The sequence below is a fragment of the Ziziphus jujuba genome, chromosome 1 (genome assembly GCF_031755915.1).
Source record: "Ziziphus jujuba cultivar Dongzao chromosome 1, ASM3175591v1".
In the NCBI taxonomy this organism is placed as follows: Eukaryota; Viridiplantae; Streptophyta; class Magnoliopsida; order Rosales; family Rhamnaceae; genus Ziziphus; species Ziziphus jujuba.
Genome location: NC_083379.1, coordinates 7,644,781 through 7,662,576, shown reverse-complemented (window position 1 = coordinate 7,662,576; position 17,796 = coordinate 7,644,781). Strand labels below are relative to the sequence as shown.

Genomic DNA, 17,796 nt, shown 5'->3' with positions numbered 1-17,796 from the left:
GAGATAGAAGTTAATTTAGTAAGAGGAGGTTCGATGTAAAATAAGAGTTGTTTGAAGATATCAAAATAAGGGGTTGATTTGGTTTGTGATTGATTAAGGGGAGTGAATGGTTGGCTAGTCATCAAACTATACGGATTGTATGGTTTGGTCAAAGCAGTTTGGTAATTAATTTGTCTGATTGGAATAGGATGCGAAAGATGAGTGGATTCCATGGGAATTAGGGATTGATTGGTGGGTATTTGATCCTCATCGGGGAGTGGTTGATTATGGGGTGATTGGGTGTGATGTTGAGAAAGAGGGATAGATGATCCCGTTTGATTGGAAGGAGGAATCAAGGATTCCTTTGGGGTTGATGACCCCTTTTTCTTGGGAGGCATGATAATCCTGCAGAGAGATTTCTTTTCCTGTAAAAATTCTCTGGTTAAAAAATCAGGAATGCAATTTTGATTTCCTTTAATGTATGCAATGTCAAAGTCAAAAACACTTAAAATAGCTTGCCATCGGGCAAAAATCTGTTTAGATGCAAGATTTTGAACATCTTTTTCTAAAATAAATTTGGCACTTTGGCAATCAATACGAACTAAAAATTTTTGATTAAGTAAATCATCTTGAAATTTGGATATACATAATACTAAAGATAAAATTTCTTTTTTAATAGTACTATAATTGATTTGAGAAGATGTCCATGTTCCAGAATGAAACCGGACAATTTGTTCTGGAGAAGTAGAGTTGATTTTTTGTAATAGAATCCCGCCAAAACCTATGTCGGAGGCATCGGTTTGAACAATTTTGAATGCAGAAGGGGAAGGGATGCCAAGACAAGGAAGAGTCTTAACATGGAGTTTGATTTCTTGAACAAGCTTAGTATGAGTGGAAGACCAAGGTGGAGGTTCTGATTTTAAACGATCAAACAAAGGCTTACATTTGATTCTTAAATTATTATAAAAGTCAGAAATATAATTTAAAGATCCTAAAAATCTTTGTAATTGATTTTTATCTAAAATTTCATCAGGAAATTTATTAGCAAATTCAATGGCTCTTGTAATAGGAGTGATTTGGGATTGGTAAATATTAAAGCCTAAAAATCTGATTTTTGTTTGGAATAATTTGAGCTTAGAGGCAGAAACAACTAAACCATGTTGTTTGATTATGTTTAAAAATGTTGTTAAATGTTTCCAATGTTGATCTATGGATTGTGAATAAACTAAGACATCATCTATATAAACAATGGTAAAATGACTGTATTGATTAAAGATGTCATTCATCATATGTTGGAATTCACTAGGAGCATTTTTTAAACCAAAGGGCATTACATTCCATTCATAATGACCAAATGGAGTAACAAAAGCAGTTTTGTATCTATCTGATTCATTGATTTCTATCTGCCAAAATCCTGATTTCATATCAAATTTTGAGAAGATAGTGGCTTGATTAAGTCTTTTGATTAAATCTTGTTTATTTGGAATAGGATACCTAATCCATTGAAGACATTTATTTAAGGGTTTGTAATTGATTACTAATCTAGGGGATCCTCTTTCTAATTCAGCATTTTTCTGAACATAAAAAGCAGAACAAGACCAAGGGGATTCACTAGGACGAATTAATTTTTTATTTAAAAGATCATTAATTTCTGATTTGCAATATTCCATTAATTCTTGATTCATCTGAATAGCTCTAGCTCTAGTAGGGATATTCTTTTCATCAAAATCTTTTATATAAGGTAATTTAACAATATATTTAGCTCTATGCTAAAAGGCATTAGGGATTTCTGCACAGATTTCTTTGATTAAATGTTGTTGGAAAGCATTGATTTTTTGTTGATTATAAGAGGTAGATAATTGATTTTCGATGTGTTTATATTTAATTTCATCCTGTAAATAATGGAGATGTTTAGTTTTATGTTGAATGAAATTAGAATTTTGGTGTATATTGTTTGATTTCTGAATAAATTTAAATTTGATTTGTTCACCTAAAGGGTGACTGATGATTCCATCATGTTCTGTGGTGAAGGGGTATAACAAAGAGAGAAAAGGGATGCCTAATATGACTGGATCTATTAAATTTTTAATTAGAACAAAGGAGGTGATAAAACAAACATTTTGGTGGCAAATATGGGCTTGATTAATTTGATACTTTAAATCCATTTTACTACCATTAGCAGAATTTAATTTTTCTTTGGTTTTGGTATAATATTTACTAGGTACAAGACCTTCTTGAACACAGTTTAAATCTGCACCAGAGTCTAAAAGTGCAATAGTGGATAATTGAAAATTTTGAATAATTATGGTGATTTGAATGTGCCATTTTTTAGGTGTAGGTTGGGGATATAGAGTTTGATTAGAGGATGTTGGTTGAATTTTTAATTCTTTTATTTCTTTTTTGATTGATTTACATTCAGATTGGAGATCATGAATGGTGATTGAAGTTTGTTTTCGTGTTTTAGTAAGTTTTGAAGGAGGTGATCCTGGATTTTCTTGTGATGGTTTATCTAAAGTATTTAGACTAGGATTAAGGAGTGGATTTATACAGGAAGAGGAAGACTTAAGGTTTTTAGAGGGGTGATTTGACACAACTTTTGATTTATCTGGTGGTTTTCTTGTTTCTTTTTTGTTTAGTAAAGGATAATAATCTTCGAGAAAATTAAAAAATAAGATATTAGTTTTAAGATCTATCATTGTTTCTTTCCAACTAGATAAAATATGGGCTTTTTGTTCTTTAGTGTGTGATTGTTGGTAATTTAATAATTGATTTTTATGTTTTTCTAATTGAAATTCTTGGTTTAGATATTTGTAATTTGGTCTCCATTGATTAGGATTGATTCGTTGGCAGTTTTCATTTTGATTTGTAAATTTAGATTTTTGATTATTACTAGACGATCCTAGAGATTTATTAGAATTATTACTGATAGATTTACTAGGGAATTTAGAATTACTACAAGATGGACTACAGGAGGGACAATTAATATGTTCTTTTTTATCTATTCCTAAGGTATTACTACCGTTAAGTGAAGACAACCTAGAGCTAGTACTTAATCTAGAACTAGTAGAAGAATTAGATCTAAATAATTTATCCATTTTCAAATTTTAATTTTTAAAACTCTATTAATTCAAATTTATTATTACCATATGATTGCTCTCTTCCCTTGACCTCTCAGACCGCTCCTCTCATGCCTCACCTGGGACTTATTGTTCAGACACGGACCATTTACTGTTCAGCGAGGGACGAACACGAATGATAACAATAAAGTTGGCTTAATAAACCTTTAAAAATTAAGACAAGGAAATGAATGAATTAAACAGATATAATACTCTACGGGTGCTAAAAGAAGTAGTAAGCATATAGATCGGAACACTTAAGGCTCTGATACCATTTCTAGCCCATGCTCAACCCGCATCAAGATATTGTCCTCTTTGGCCCAGTCCATCGTAGAACAGTAAAACTGAAATTTGTGACATTGAGCACAAAGAGTTTACCAATTCAAAACATACTAAGTATCTACTTCTGCAATCGTAGAATTTTTGCTGGAAGGTTTAACTATAATCCTGAAGCAAAAGTAATGAAAAAATACAAATACATTTTTAGTAAATGAGTACATAAAATAAGCCAAACAATTATGTTATTAACGCCTACTAGAATAGCATTTTAAATACAAATACAAATGCATTTTCAGTAAATGAGTAAAGATAAAATAGGAATGCATTTTATGTAAATGAGTACAAATGCTGATTAAGGGAAAAATGTTGCCATATATGTACACATATTTATATTTATAACACACCCTGTGAAATCTGATAGAAGGTACTAGCTGCTGGATAGAGAAGACAAACGAGTTTTGTAGTTGGTCAATGTTTTCCCTTTCTGACCATGTAAATGTTATTTTTTTAATACAATATTGACTAATTAAATTCTTATTCTTAGGCTAATATATAAATATATATATATTATCCTTCCCCCTCCTGGGGCCCAGAGTCCGTCCTGGCACACCGATCCGGGTTAGGCTCTGATACCATTTCTAGCCCAGGCTCAACCCGCATCAAGATATTGTCCTCATGATAATCCTGCAGAGAGATTTCTTTTCCTGTAAAAATTCTCTGGTTAAAAAATCAGGAATGCAATTTTGATTTCCTTTAATGTATGCAATGTCAAAGTCAAAAACACTTAAAATAGCTTGCCATCGGGCAAAAATCTGTTTAGATGCAAGATTTTGAACATCTTTTTCTAAAATAAATTTGGCACTTTGGCAATCAATACGAACTAAAAATTTTTGATTAAGTAAATCATCTTGAAATTTGGATATACATAATACTAAAGATAAAATTTCTTTTTTAATAGTACTATAATTGATTTGAGAAGATGTCCATGTTCTAGAATGAAACCGGACAATTTGTTCTGGAGAAGTAGAGTTGATTTTTTGTAATAGAATCCCGCCAAAACCTATGTCGGAGGCATCGGTTTGAACAATTTTGAATGCAGAAGGGGAAGGGATGCCAAGATAGATACCCATCTGGGCTAGTTGTAGGTTGTGGGCATAATGATTGATTGGTTTTTAATTCTTTTATTTCGTTTTTAATTGATTTAGATTCAGTTTGTAAGTCTTGGATGGAAATGGGTTTGCTATTAAAGGATTCTGTTTTTGGTGGAAGCTTGGGGGTTGTTTCTAAAGGTTGATTATGAAAAGGAAGTTCAGCAAAATTTTTTAAATTTTTATTTAAAAATTGGTTAGGACAATTTTGTTTAAGGTGACCTTGTTGTTTACATTTAAGACACTTAGTTTTTTTAATGCTAGATACTTTGGGATCTATTGGAGTAGGAGGTGATGCTGGGTGATTTAAAGTATTTAGACTTGTTGATTTAATTGATTTGGACCGTTTGTCTTTTGCGAAAGTTTTTGATTTGTTTAAAGGATAATAAAATTTTTCGAGAAAATCAAAAAATTTAATATCAAATTTAAGTTGTAACATTGTTTGTTTCCAAGTTTGCCAAATTTCTTCTTTTTGATCTCTAGTGTGTGATTGTCTATATTTGATTAGTTTTTCTTGATTTTTAACAGACATCATTTCTTGATTTAATTGTTTCCAATGTGGTTTAAATGGTATATCTAAGGTGTTTAATTGGGGATCTATGAAATCTGAGGCTGTTGGTGATTGTGTTGATTGTATTTCTTCATCACTGTAACGAGGTTGACTAACTTGTCCAGTGTGATGTATTGATTTTAATCTAAGATTTTTAAGTTCATTTTCTAGTCTTAATTTGTGTAACTGTTGTTCTAATTCCTGAATTTTAATTCTTTGTAAATCTTTTTCTAGTTCATTATCTCTTCGAGATATGTTATCAGAAGAGATTGCCTCTATGATTGGTTGATTAAGGGATCTTCTTGAGGAGGTTTCTCCTAAGGATTGATTGGATCTGGATTTTCTATCAAAAGTGATTCGAACTGATCCATCATCAGATTGTGAGATGAACTCAGTGTTGGTTAATATATTTTGAATAGGTGTTGGATTAAGGACATCAGTTAATATCCAATCAGAGGGTAGATTAACTTCTGACCATTTGATTAATCTAGGAATTTGAATATTTAAATCTTGATTTTGACTCTGGATTAACATGGTATGACCTTTAGCGTTATGCTGTTTAGCTCTAAAGTTCATATTGGTTCCTGAGACCTTATAATGGATTCTATAGATTAAGGCTAAGGGTTGACGACCTTCGTCGAAGTTATAACCCGAAGTTTTTAAATTAAGAGTTAAGACTTTTAATATGCATGGATCTGTTAAACTGACTGGAAAATTTGGATAACAGTCAAAATGAACAGGACCATTACATAAACTGGTTTTTATAACTCCAAAGACACTTTGATTAAATTCTTTAAAACTTGCATCTCTGAGACACAAGAGAATGGAAGAATTAGTTCCTAATTTGGTAAGGGGTTTTATCCCTATTTGGACTAATCCTATATGCATGAACTTATGACCATCTCTAATATGTTGGTTGATGTTTGATTTAGTAAGTAATTGGCAGGTTTCATTTGATTTGTTAATTGTATGAACTTGTTCGACAGTTTTGACGTGTGATTCAGACTTAAATGAGGATAAAGACCATGATTTATGATAATAAATATTATTAGGGGAAACTGGAGGAATATTCCAGTCTGGGTTGATTGATTCATTAGAAGTGAAACTAAAATGTTCTTCATTAACTATATCTGGTATGTGGTTTCCACTAAGTGATGACCTAGTACTAGTACTTAATCTAGAACTCGAAGAAGAATTAGACCTAAATAATCTATCCATATTTTAATTTTTAAAATTAAATCTTTATAAAATAAATCTATTCTTAGTCAAATATCTAGCAGACTAATTTGCCCCTCTAAACAACTGTTTGAGTTTCGCTAACCTCTTGCTTTACCCTCATACCCTTCTTCCTAGACCTCTCATGCCACCTTACTGCCCTACCCTCGGGACTTACCTCGTGGACTTATTGTTCAGCTTTCGGCTTCACGGGTAACACGGATACTAAAGCAATTAGCTAACTACGAACAAACAGAGGTAGCTACTGGCAAACTAACAGACAGACAAGACTCAGAATAAATCTACGGTATAAAGGTTTAAGAATTAAAAATCAGAATATGAAACAATTATATAGATATAACATTCGACGGGTGCTAAAAGAAGAAGCAAGCATATAGATCGGAACACTTATGGCTCTGATACCATTTCTAGCCCAGGCTCAACCCGCATCAAGATATTGTCCTCTTTGGCCCAGTCCATCGGGCCTCAAGGTTTTTTGGGATATTACACACCCAAAACGCGTCTTGAAGGGAAAGGTAGTCTCACACTAATAAGGCATCACACCTTGTCCTTTCCAACCGATGTGGGATATTGGGATATTACACACCCATCCTTCCCCCTCCTGGGGCCCAGAGTCCGTCCTGGCACACCGATCCGGGTTAGGCTCTGATACCATTTCTAGCCCAGGCTCAACCCGCATCAAGATATTGTCCTCTTTGGCCCAGTCCATCGGGCCTCAAGGTTTTTTGGGATATTACACACCCAAAACGCGTCTTGAAGGGAAAGGTAGTCTCACACTAATAAGGCATCACACCTTGTCCTTTCCAACCGATGTGGGATATTGGGATATTACACACATTTCTAGCCCAGGCTCAACCCGCATCAAGATATTGTCCTCTTTGGCCCAGTCCATCGGGCCTCAAGGTTTTTTGGGATATTACACACCCAAAACGCGTCTTGAAGGGAAAGGTAGTCTCACACTAATAAGGCATCACACCTTGTCCTTTCCAACCGATGTGGGATATTGGGATATTACACACCCATCCTTCCCCCTCCTGGGGCCCAGAGTCCGTCCTGGCACACCGATCCGGGTTAGGCTCTGATACCATTTCTAGTCCAGGCTCAACCCGCATCAAGATATTGTCCTCTTTGGCCCAGTCCATCGGGCCTCAAGGTTTTTTGGGATATTACACACCCAAAACGCGTCTTGAAGGGAAAGGTAGTCTCACACTAATAAGGCATCACACCTTGTCCTTTCCAACCGATGTGGGATATTGGGATATTACACACATTTCTAGCCCAGGCTCAACCCGCATCAAGATATTGTCCTCTTTGGCCTAGTCCATCGGGCCTCAAGGTTTTTTGGGATATTACACACCCAAAACGCGTCTTGAAGGGAAAGGTAGTCTCACACTAATAAGGCATCACACCTTGTCCTTTCCAACCGATGTGGGATATTGGGATATTACACACCCATCCTTCCCCCTCCTGGGGCCCAGAGTCCGTCCTGGCACACCGATCCGGGTTAGGCTCTGATACCATTTCTAGCCCAGGCTCAACCCGCATCAAGATATTGTCCTCTTTGGCCCAGTCCATCGGGCCTCAAGGTTTTTTGGGATATTACACACCCAAAACACGTCTTGAAGGGAAAGGTAGTCTCACACTAATAAGGCATCACACCTTGTCCTTTCCAACCGATGTGGGATATTGGGATATTACACACCCATCCTTCCCCCTCCTGGGGCCCAGAGTCCGTCCTGGCACACCGATCCAGGTTAGGCTCTGATACCAAAAGAGGTTAGAAAGAGTAGAGTATACAATAAGAAGAACAAAAAGATAGAGTATGAATATAGAAGATATGAAAGCGGAAGAGACAGAGTATGAATATAGAAGCGGAAGGAAATGAAAATGACAAAATGAAATTAAAGATAGATAGGCGGCAAAGCCAGCCAAGTATAATGAAAATAAATAATTAAAATAAATGATTAAATGAAAACAATAATATTGAAGGCGGTTGAACCAGCCAAGCAATATATGAATAAATAATTTAAATAAAATAAATAAATGATATGAATGAATGCTTACTTGATTGAAGAATCAAAGCGTTACAAGCACTCACACTCACACTCAAATATTACAATTGATTATGAAGAATTGTGGGGAATAAAGAGAAGAAGAAAAGAGGAGAAACTCTGCCAAGAAAACTCTCTAATCCTCTCTCAATATTGCCTTCAACAAAACTTCAAAACTAAAAACTTATGGCTCTGATAACTAAAAAACTTTTTTACAAATGAAAAATGAGACTCCTTTTATAGGCAAAGGAGGACTTGATTCCTGTTGATGAATAGTTTGATTGAACAGTGCTCTGTCGGTGAACAGTGCATGAATAGTTGATTGAACAGTGATCTGCTTTCGGCTCCTTTTACTGTTCATGAGCAGTGATTGAACAGTAAGTCTCGTGATCTGCTTTTGTGAGTGGAATTTTTGAAAGTAACTTTGTACTGTCAAAGATTCCTTCTGTTGATTATGATTCAAGCTTCCAGCATGTTGTTGATGTTGTGATTTTCCTCATCATCATACTGGTAAGTGTTATCTTCATCTGGATCAATTTCTATATCTTCGTCTGATTCTTGATTGGGATTGATGATTCTTTCAACATCTACATTGATGATTTTTTGTTTTTGGAACATTTTATAGTAAATAGCAGCAAGGTCCGGATACATTGTTTTGTAATGAAAGGATGTAAATACATCATTCCATACATAACGGAATCCTTGATGTAAATATAATTTTGTATATTGATTTTCTTTTGCTAAAAAGTATTTTTGATTAATGTGTTGGAGATTAAAATTGTCTCCATATACTGCAGCTCTCCAATGGCGTAATTGCTGAGTGATTGGTCTGGAACATCTTCGTACCTGTTCGTCCTGGCGGAAATGATTAGTAGCATATTTTGATTTTTCAAAAGTGATTAGGTGGCGTGCTGGTTCCCATCCATGGATCCATTCTGGTGGAGTGGATGTGATGTGAACAGCAATATACCCTTGTTGTTTTAATGGTGCTGATTGGTGAGGTAAAAAGAGGCAGTGAATGGCCATTTTGATTAGTTCGGTACAGTTTAGGGCTTGATCTGTATGGGTGAATACAATGGTACCAACTAATCCCCAGTCAAAAAGGGTGGCCCAAGTGATTGTTTTATTTTGGTAAATAAAATTGTGGAATGTTGGGGCATAGAGGCCAACACGATAAATACAGTAACTGATTTCGTGTGGACAACCAACATGATTAAGGGGAATATTTTCGGGGTCACATGTGGTACATTTGATATTGGAAGGATGCAAAGCAGCTTCCGAATATATATACATACCACGGGGACAGGTATTGGGTGATTGGATAAATGAGCGTAACATTTTTTGAAGAAAATTAAATTCATCATAAAATTGTTTTTTCTTGATTTGCCAAATGCGGGAAATAATATCACTGGGTAAGCCAGCTTGATGTAACCATTGATTAGGATAGAAAAATATGCGGACAGGATTCCAAGGTAAGGAATTTTTGATTAAAGGATAAGGATTGTCAATGGGTTGATTAGAATGACTAGTTGAGGCTTGGTTTGATTTTTTGGTCCAATAATCTAGATCTTGTTGGAGATGATTAATGTGAAGTTGGTGAATGGCATTGTTGTGGAGTAAGGTTTGAATTTGGTGTTCAAGGCATTGATTTTTGTGTTTGAGTTCATGAACTCGAAATTCTAAAGGATGTTCTATATTGAGGATATCAAGTGGATCTTGGTTTTGGACAGATTGATTAATTGGATAGGGTGGATGAGCAAAGCCAGTGAGTGATCTAGGAGGATTGTGTTGCATTTTATGGGTTGATTGGGAACTAGAGGCTTGATTAGAAATGATTTTGTGGACAGAACGGAGAGTTTTGGAAAACTCTGGATCCATTCGGACCCAAGGGTGAATAAAGGCTCTTGGACCTATTTCTCTATGGGTGATTTCAAGGGCTTCATGGAGACTGTAATAGCCTCGGTATTGGGTATTGATTTGGCCTGTGATTTCATGGGCTATTTGGGACCAAGTTTTATAAAGGCCAGGGTTTGGGCCTGTGAATAGGATATAATGGGAATAGTATTTACTATCGGGCTTTTGTTTGATTGATTGTAAATAAAAACAAAGGTTATCAAGGGTTTGAAGGAAATCTGATTTTTCTTCTGGTGATTCAAAATGGGTTTTATTCCAAATGGAATTGATTAAGGCTCTTTGAGGAATATCTAGTTCAAATTGGGTTGGGAAATTCTTTTCAGAATTTTCTCCACTCCAAATAGGAACTGAATTGCAGTTGATTATCATGTAGCCGCTGGGGCGAGACATGCTGTAAGGAAAATGATTAGAAAAGACATGATTTGAAAATATGCAGATATTTGAAAAATATGTAAAAAGATATATATATATTTTGTAAAATAAATTTTTAAATATTTGTAATATGTATATGTAAGATTGATTGAAATATTGAAACAAAGGAACAGGAAAGGAATACAAAGGAGAATGATTGATTTGATTAATCTGTTTGGAAATAGATTGATCTTGAAGAGATTGAATATTGTTTGATTGAAGTAGGAAATCAAATTTGATTTTTTCACCTAAAGGGTGACTGGTGATTCCATCATGATTGACAAGAAATGGATATAACAGAGAAAGGAAAGGGATTCCTAAGATCACTTGATCGGTCATATTTTTGATTAAGACAAATGAGGTTGTATAACAAATGTGATTATGATTGATTTGGACTTGATTAACTTCATATCTTAAATCCATTTTACTGCCATTGGCAGAACTTAACCTTTCTTTGGTTTTGGTATAGTATTGATAGGGGATAAGACTTTCATGAATACAATTTAAATCTGCACCAGAATCTAATAGTGCTATTGCAGTTAATTGAAAATCTTTAATTATTAGAGTGATTTTGATGTGCCATTTTCGAAGTTTGATTTTTTGAATTGAAGCTATACAATTATGATGGGAAGATCCTTCTTCCTGTTCATCAGGTTGACTAGGATGATGGGGGTTATCCTGAATAAACTGTAATCGATGTTTGATTAAATGATTTTCCATTTGTAATTCTTTGATTTCAGTTTTGATTGTTTTAATTTCTGTTTGTAAGTCTTGAACAGTTATGGGTTTATTTTTGGATTTATTAAATGTTTGCAAGGCTTCTGTTAAACATATTTTTTGAGTACTTTTATGATGTTGATTTGTTTCTTTGTGATTATCGGTGACTATCTTTTTATATTTTTTCATGTATTCTATTCTTTCATTAGGATTTTCTAATTTACTAAGTAATTCTAAAATGATATCTTCATCTTCTGTAGAAGTGGTTAAGACACTAAGTGATTGATTACAACAGGTATCTAGACAATAAGCATCTAAACATCCTAAAGTAATTTTAGGGGTATCTGTGTCACTAGTTGATTCAGTGTGAATACTTGATTCATCAGAACTTGATTCAGTGTAAATATTGTTTTCACTATGTTCACTATCTGTGTTGTGTAGACCTAAGACATTGATTAAGTTTTGTTTTTGTTCTTCTGGTATTTCTAATTGTTTGATTGTTTGCTTAGCTTTGCAGTTATTAGCAAAATGACCAAATTTATGACATTTAAAACATTTAATTTTAGTATTTTCTTTTGAATCTTTTTTATGTTTAGTTGATTTATAGAATTTATCAGGATTAGGTTTATTGAACTTATGAGATTTATAATAAGGTTTAGAATTTGAATATTTATTATGCCTAAGAGTGTTCTTAAATGATTTGTTTTTAATTTTAGGTTTGGAACTGGTAATGGGATCTAAAGGTTGATTATGAAAAGGAAGTTCAGCTAAATATTTTACATTTTGATTTGAAAATTGATTTGGGCATTTATGTTTAAGGTGACCAAATTGTTTACAATTAAGACACTTTGTTTTTTGTATTTTTAATTTTTTAGGGTCTATGGTGTTGGAACTAGGGGGTGACTCTTGTGATAATTTATCTAGGGTTTTTAGGCCAGGATGATTATGTAAAGGAGAAGTTTTGATTATCTTTGTATCTAAAGGGTGATTAGACACAACTGTTGATTTAGACACAACTGTTGATTTATTCTTGGTTTGTTTAACTGTGTTTTTTAAAGGATAATAGAATTTTTCAAGAAAATCGAAAAATTTAATATCAAACTTTAGTTGTAACATTGTTTGTTTCCATGTTTCCCAAATTTTCTCTTTTTGTTCTCTAGTGTGTGATTGTCTATATTTGATTAATCTATCGTGATTTTTATCAGACATCATTTCTTGATTTAATTGTTTCCAGTGTGGTTTAAAAGGTGTATTTTTGTTGATTAGGTGGCAGAGTTCATCTTGATTAGTTAATGTATGTTTAAAATTAGATGAATCTAAAGATATATTAGACCTAATAGACTTACTACAGGAGGGACTACAGGAAGGATAAGTATGTTCTTCTTTACCTACTCCTAAGGTATTATTACCGCTAAGTGATGACAACCTAGAGCTAGTACTTAATCTAGAACTCGAAGAAGAATTATACCTAAATAATCTATCCATATTTTAATTTTTAAATTTAAATCTTTATAAAATAAATCTATTCCTTACCTTAATCTAACCTTTTAACTTACTCTTTTCTTTTCTACAATCTATTTTTCACTAACCTTTCACTATACCCTTCTTTCCTTCTGCCTAGACCTCTCAGGCCGCTCCTCTCATGCCCTTTCACTCAGCGGGACTTACTGTTCAGACACCACGGACTTACTGTTCAGCTTTTGGTTTCAGGTAGCAAACGGGTAAAGCAATTGGCTAACTACGAAAAAACAGAGATAGCACAAGAGCAAAGTAAAAGATAGACAAGACTCAGAATAAATCTACGGTATAAAGGTTTAAGAATTAAAAATCAGAATATGAAACAATTATATAGATATAACATCCTACGGGTGCTAAAAGAAGAAGCAAGCATATAGATCGGAACACTTAAGGCTCTGATACCATTTCTAGCCCAGGCTCAACCCGCATCAAGATATTGTCCTCTTTGGCCCAGTCCATCGGGCCTCAAGGTTTTTTGGGATATTACACACCCAAAACGCGTCTTGAAGGGAAAGGTAGTCTCACACTAATAAGGCATCACACCTTGTCCTTTCCAACCGATGTGGGATATTGGGATATTACACACCCATCCTTCCCCCTCCTGGGGCCCAGAGTCCGTCCTGGCACACCGATCCGGGTTAGGCTCTGATACCATTTCTAGCCCAGGCTCAACCCGCATCAAGATATTGTCCTCTTTGGCCCAGTCCATCGGGCCTCAAGGTTTTTTGGGATATTACACACCCAAAACGCGTCTTGAAGGGAAAGGTAGTCTCACACTAATAAGGCATCACACCTTGTCCTTTCCAACCGATGTGGGATATTGGGATATTACACACCCATCCTTCCCCCTCCTGGGGCCCAGAGGACAATATCTTTATGCGGGTTGAGCCTGGGCTAGAAATGGTATCAGAGCCTAACCCGGATCGGTGTGCCAGGACGGACTCTGGGCCCCAGGAGGGGGAAGGATGGGTGTGTAATATCCTAATATCCCACATCAGTTGGAAAGGACGAGGTGTGATGCCTTATTAGTGCGATGCTACCTTTCCCTTCAAGACGCGTTTTGGGTGTGTAATATCCCAAAAAACCTTGAGGCCCGATGGACTGGGCCAAAGAGGACAATATCTTGATGCGGGTTGAGCCTGGGCTAGAAATGGTATCAGAGCCTTAAGTGTTCCGATCTATATGCTTGCTTCTTCTTTTAGCACCCATAGGATGTTATATCTATATAATTGTTTCATATTCTGATTTTTAATTCTTAAACCTTTATACCGTAGATTTATTCTGAGTCTTGTCTATCTTTTACTTTGCTCTTGTGCTATCTCTGTTTATTCGTAGTTAGCCAATTGCTTTACCCGTTTGCTACCTGAAACCAAAAGCTGAACAGTAAGTCCGTGGTGTCTGAACAGTAAGTCCCGCTGAGTGAAAGGGCATGAGAGGAGCGGCCTGAGAGGTCTAGGCAGAAGGAAAGAAGGGTATAGTGAAAGGTTAGTGAAAAATAGATTGTAGAAAAGAAAAGAGTAAGTTAAAAGGTTAGATTAAGGTAAGGAATAGATTTATTTTATAAAGATTTAAATTTAAAAATTAAAATATGGATAGATTATTTAGGTCTAATTCTTCTTCGAGTTCTAGATTAAGTACTAGCTCTAGGTTGTCATCACTTAGCGGTAATAATACGTTAGGAGTAGGTAAAGAAGAACATACTTATCCTTCCTGTAGTCCCTCCTGTAGTAAGTCTATTAGGTCTAATATATCTTTAGATTCATCTAATTTTAAACATACATTAACTAATCAAGATAAACTCTGCCACCTAATCAACAAAAATACACCTTTTAAACCACACTGGAAACAATTAAATCAAGAAATGATGTCTGATAAAAATCACGATAGATTAATCAAATATAGACAATCACACACTAGAGAACAAAAAGAGAAAATTTGGGAAACATGGAAACAAACAATGTTACAACTAAAGTTTGATATTAAATTTTTCGATTTTCTTGAAAAATTCTATTATCCTTTAAAAAACACAGTTAAACAAACCAAGAATAAATCAACAGTTGTGTCTAAATCAACAGTTGTGTCTAATCACCCTTTAGATACAAAGATAATCAAAACTTCTCCTTTACATAATCATCCTGGCCTAAAAACCCTAGATAAATTATCACAAGAGTCACCCCCTAGTTCCAACACCATAGACCCTAAAAAATTAAAAATACAAAAAACAAAGTGTCTTAATTGTAAACAATTTGGTCACCTTAAACATAAATGCCCAAATCAATTTTCAAATCAAAATGTAAAATATTTAGCTGAACTTCCTTTTCATAATCAACCTTTAGATCCCATTACCAGTTCCAAACCTAAAATTAAAAATAATCATGTTACCCTCCAAGATTTACAATCCGAATCTAAATCAATTAAGCATGAAATTAAAGAATTAAAAGTTCATTCTAATTCTAATCAACCTCCGTGTCCTCAGCCTACACCTAGGAAATGGCACATCCAAATCACCATAATCATTCACGACTTCCAATTAACCACAAATGCCCTTTTAGACTCAGGTGCAGATTTAAACTGTGGCCTTGTACCTAGTAAATATTATACCAAAACAAAAGAAAGATTAAGTTCTGCCAATGGCAGTAAAATGGATCTAAAGTATCAAATTAATCAAGCCCATATTTGCCACCAAAATGTTTGTTTTATCACCTCCTTTGTTCTGATTAAAAATTTAATCGATCCAGTCATATTAGGCACCCCTTTTCTCTCTTTGTTATACCCCTTCACCACAGAACATGATGGAATCATCAGTCACCCTTTAGGTGAACAAATCAAATTTAAATTTATTCAGAAATCAAACAATATACACCAAAATTCTAATTTCATTCAACATAAAACTAAACATCTCCATTATTTACAGGATGAAATTAAATATAAACACATCGAAAATCAATTATCTACCTCTTATAATCAACAAAAAATCAATGATTTCCAACAACATTTAATCAAAGAAATCTGTGCAGAAATCCCTAATGCCTTTTGGCATAGAGCTAAATATATTGTTAAATTACCTTATATAAAAGATTTTGATGAAAAGAATATCCCTACTAGAGCTAGAGCTATTCAGATGAATCAAGAATTAATGGAATATTGCAAATCAGAAATTAATGATCTTTTAAATAAAAAATTAATTCGTCCTAGTGAATCCCCTTGGTCTTGTTCTGCTTTTTATGTTCAGAAAAATGCTGAATTAGAAAGAGGATCCCCTAGATTAGTAATCAATTATAAACCATTAAACAAGTGTCTTCAATGGATTAGGTACCCTATTCCAAATAAACAAGACTTAATCAAAAGACTTAATCAAGCAACTATTTTCTCAAAATTCGATATGAAATCAGGCTTTTGGCAAATAGAAATCAATGAATCAGATAGATACAAAACTGCTTTTGTTACTCCATTTGGTCATTATGAATGGAATGTAATGCCCTTTGGTTTAAAAAATGCTCCTAGTGAATTCCAACATATGATGAATGACATCTTTAATCAATACAGTCATTTTACCATTGTTTATATAGATGATGTCTTAGTTTATTCACAATCCATAGATCAACATTGGAAACATTTAACAACATTTTTAAACATAATCAAACAACATGGTTTAGTTGTTTCTGCCTCGAAGCTCAAATTATTCCAAACCAAAATCAGATTTTTAGGCTTTAATATTTACCAATCCCAAATCACTCCTATTACAAGAGCCATTGAATTTGCTAATAAATTTCCTGATGAAATTTTAGATAAAAATCAATTACAAAGATTTTTAGGATCTTTAAATTATATTGCTGACTTTTATAATAATTTAAGAATCAAATGTAAGCCTTTGTTTGATCGTTTAAAATCAGAACCTCCACCTTGGTCTTCCACTCATACTAAGCTTGTTCAAGAAATCAAACTCCATGTTAAGACTCTTCCTTGTCTTGGCATCCCTTCCCCTTCTGCATTCAAAAGAAATGGTATCAGAGCCTAACCCGGGTCGGTGTGCCAGGACGGACTCTAGGCCCCAGGAGGGGGAAGGATGGGTGTGTAATATCCCAATATCCCACATCGGTTGGAAAGGACAAGGTGTGATGCCTTATTAGTGTGAGACTACCTTTCCCTTCAAGACGCGTTTTGGGTGTGTAATATCCCAAAAAACCTTGAGGCCCGATGGACTGGGCCAAAGAGGACAATATCTTGATGCGGGTTGAGCCTGGGCTAGAAATGAGCCTGGGCTAGAAATGGTATCAGAGCCTAACCTGGGTCGGTGTGCCAGGACGGACTCTGGGCCCCAGGAGGGGGAAGAAATCTCTCTGCAGGATTATCATGCCTCCCAAGAAAAAGGGGTCATCAACCCCAAAGGAATCCTTGATTCCTCCTTCCAATCAAACGGGATCATCTATCCCTCTTTCTCAACATCACACCCAATCACCCCATAATCAACCACTCCCCGATGAGGATCAAATACCCACCAATCAATCACTAATTCCCATGGAATCCACTCATCTTTCGCATCCTATTCCAATCAGACAAATTAATTACCAAACTGCTTTGACCAAACCATACAATCCGTATAGTTTGATGACTAGCCAACCATTCACTCCCCTTAATCAATTACAAACCAAATCAACCCCTTATTTTGATATCTTCAAACAACTCTTATTTTACATCGAACCTCCTCTTACTAAATTAACTTCTATCTCCCAAATTATTAATCAATTCTTACCACCTAATTTTCATTTCATACCCAAATCACCTAGCATGACCCTAAAATATTATACTGCCATCCTCAACCATACTCAATCAGCAACCATAACCCCACTTTTTGACAAAAACGATAATCAAACCAT

General features: G+C 34.7%; 1 protein-coding gene across 1 annotated transcript in view; it reads left to right on the top strand.

Moving 5' to 3' along the window:
• Positions 1-17,796, top strand: part of LOC132803616 (uncharacterized) — a 30,391-nt gene that overhangs the window by 11,832 nt on the left and 763 nt on the right. The gene's annotated exons all lie outside the window — the stretch shown is intronic.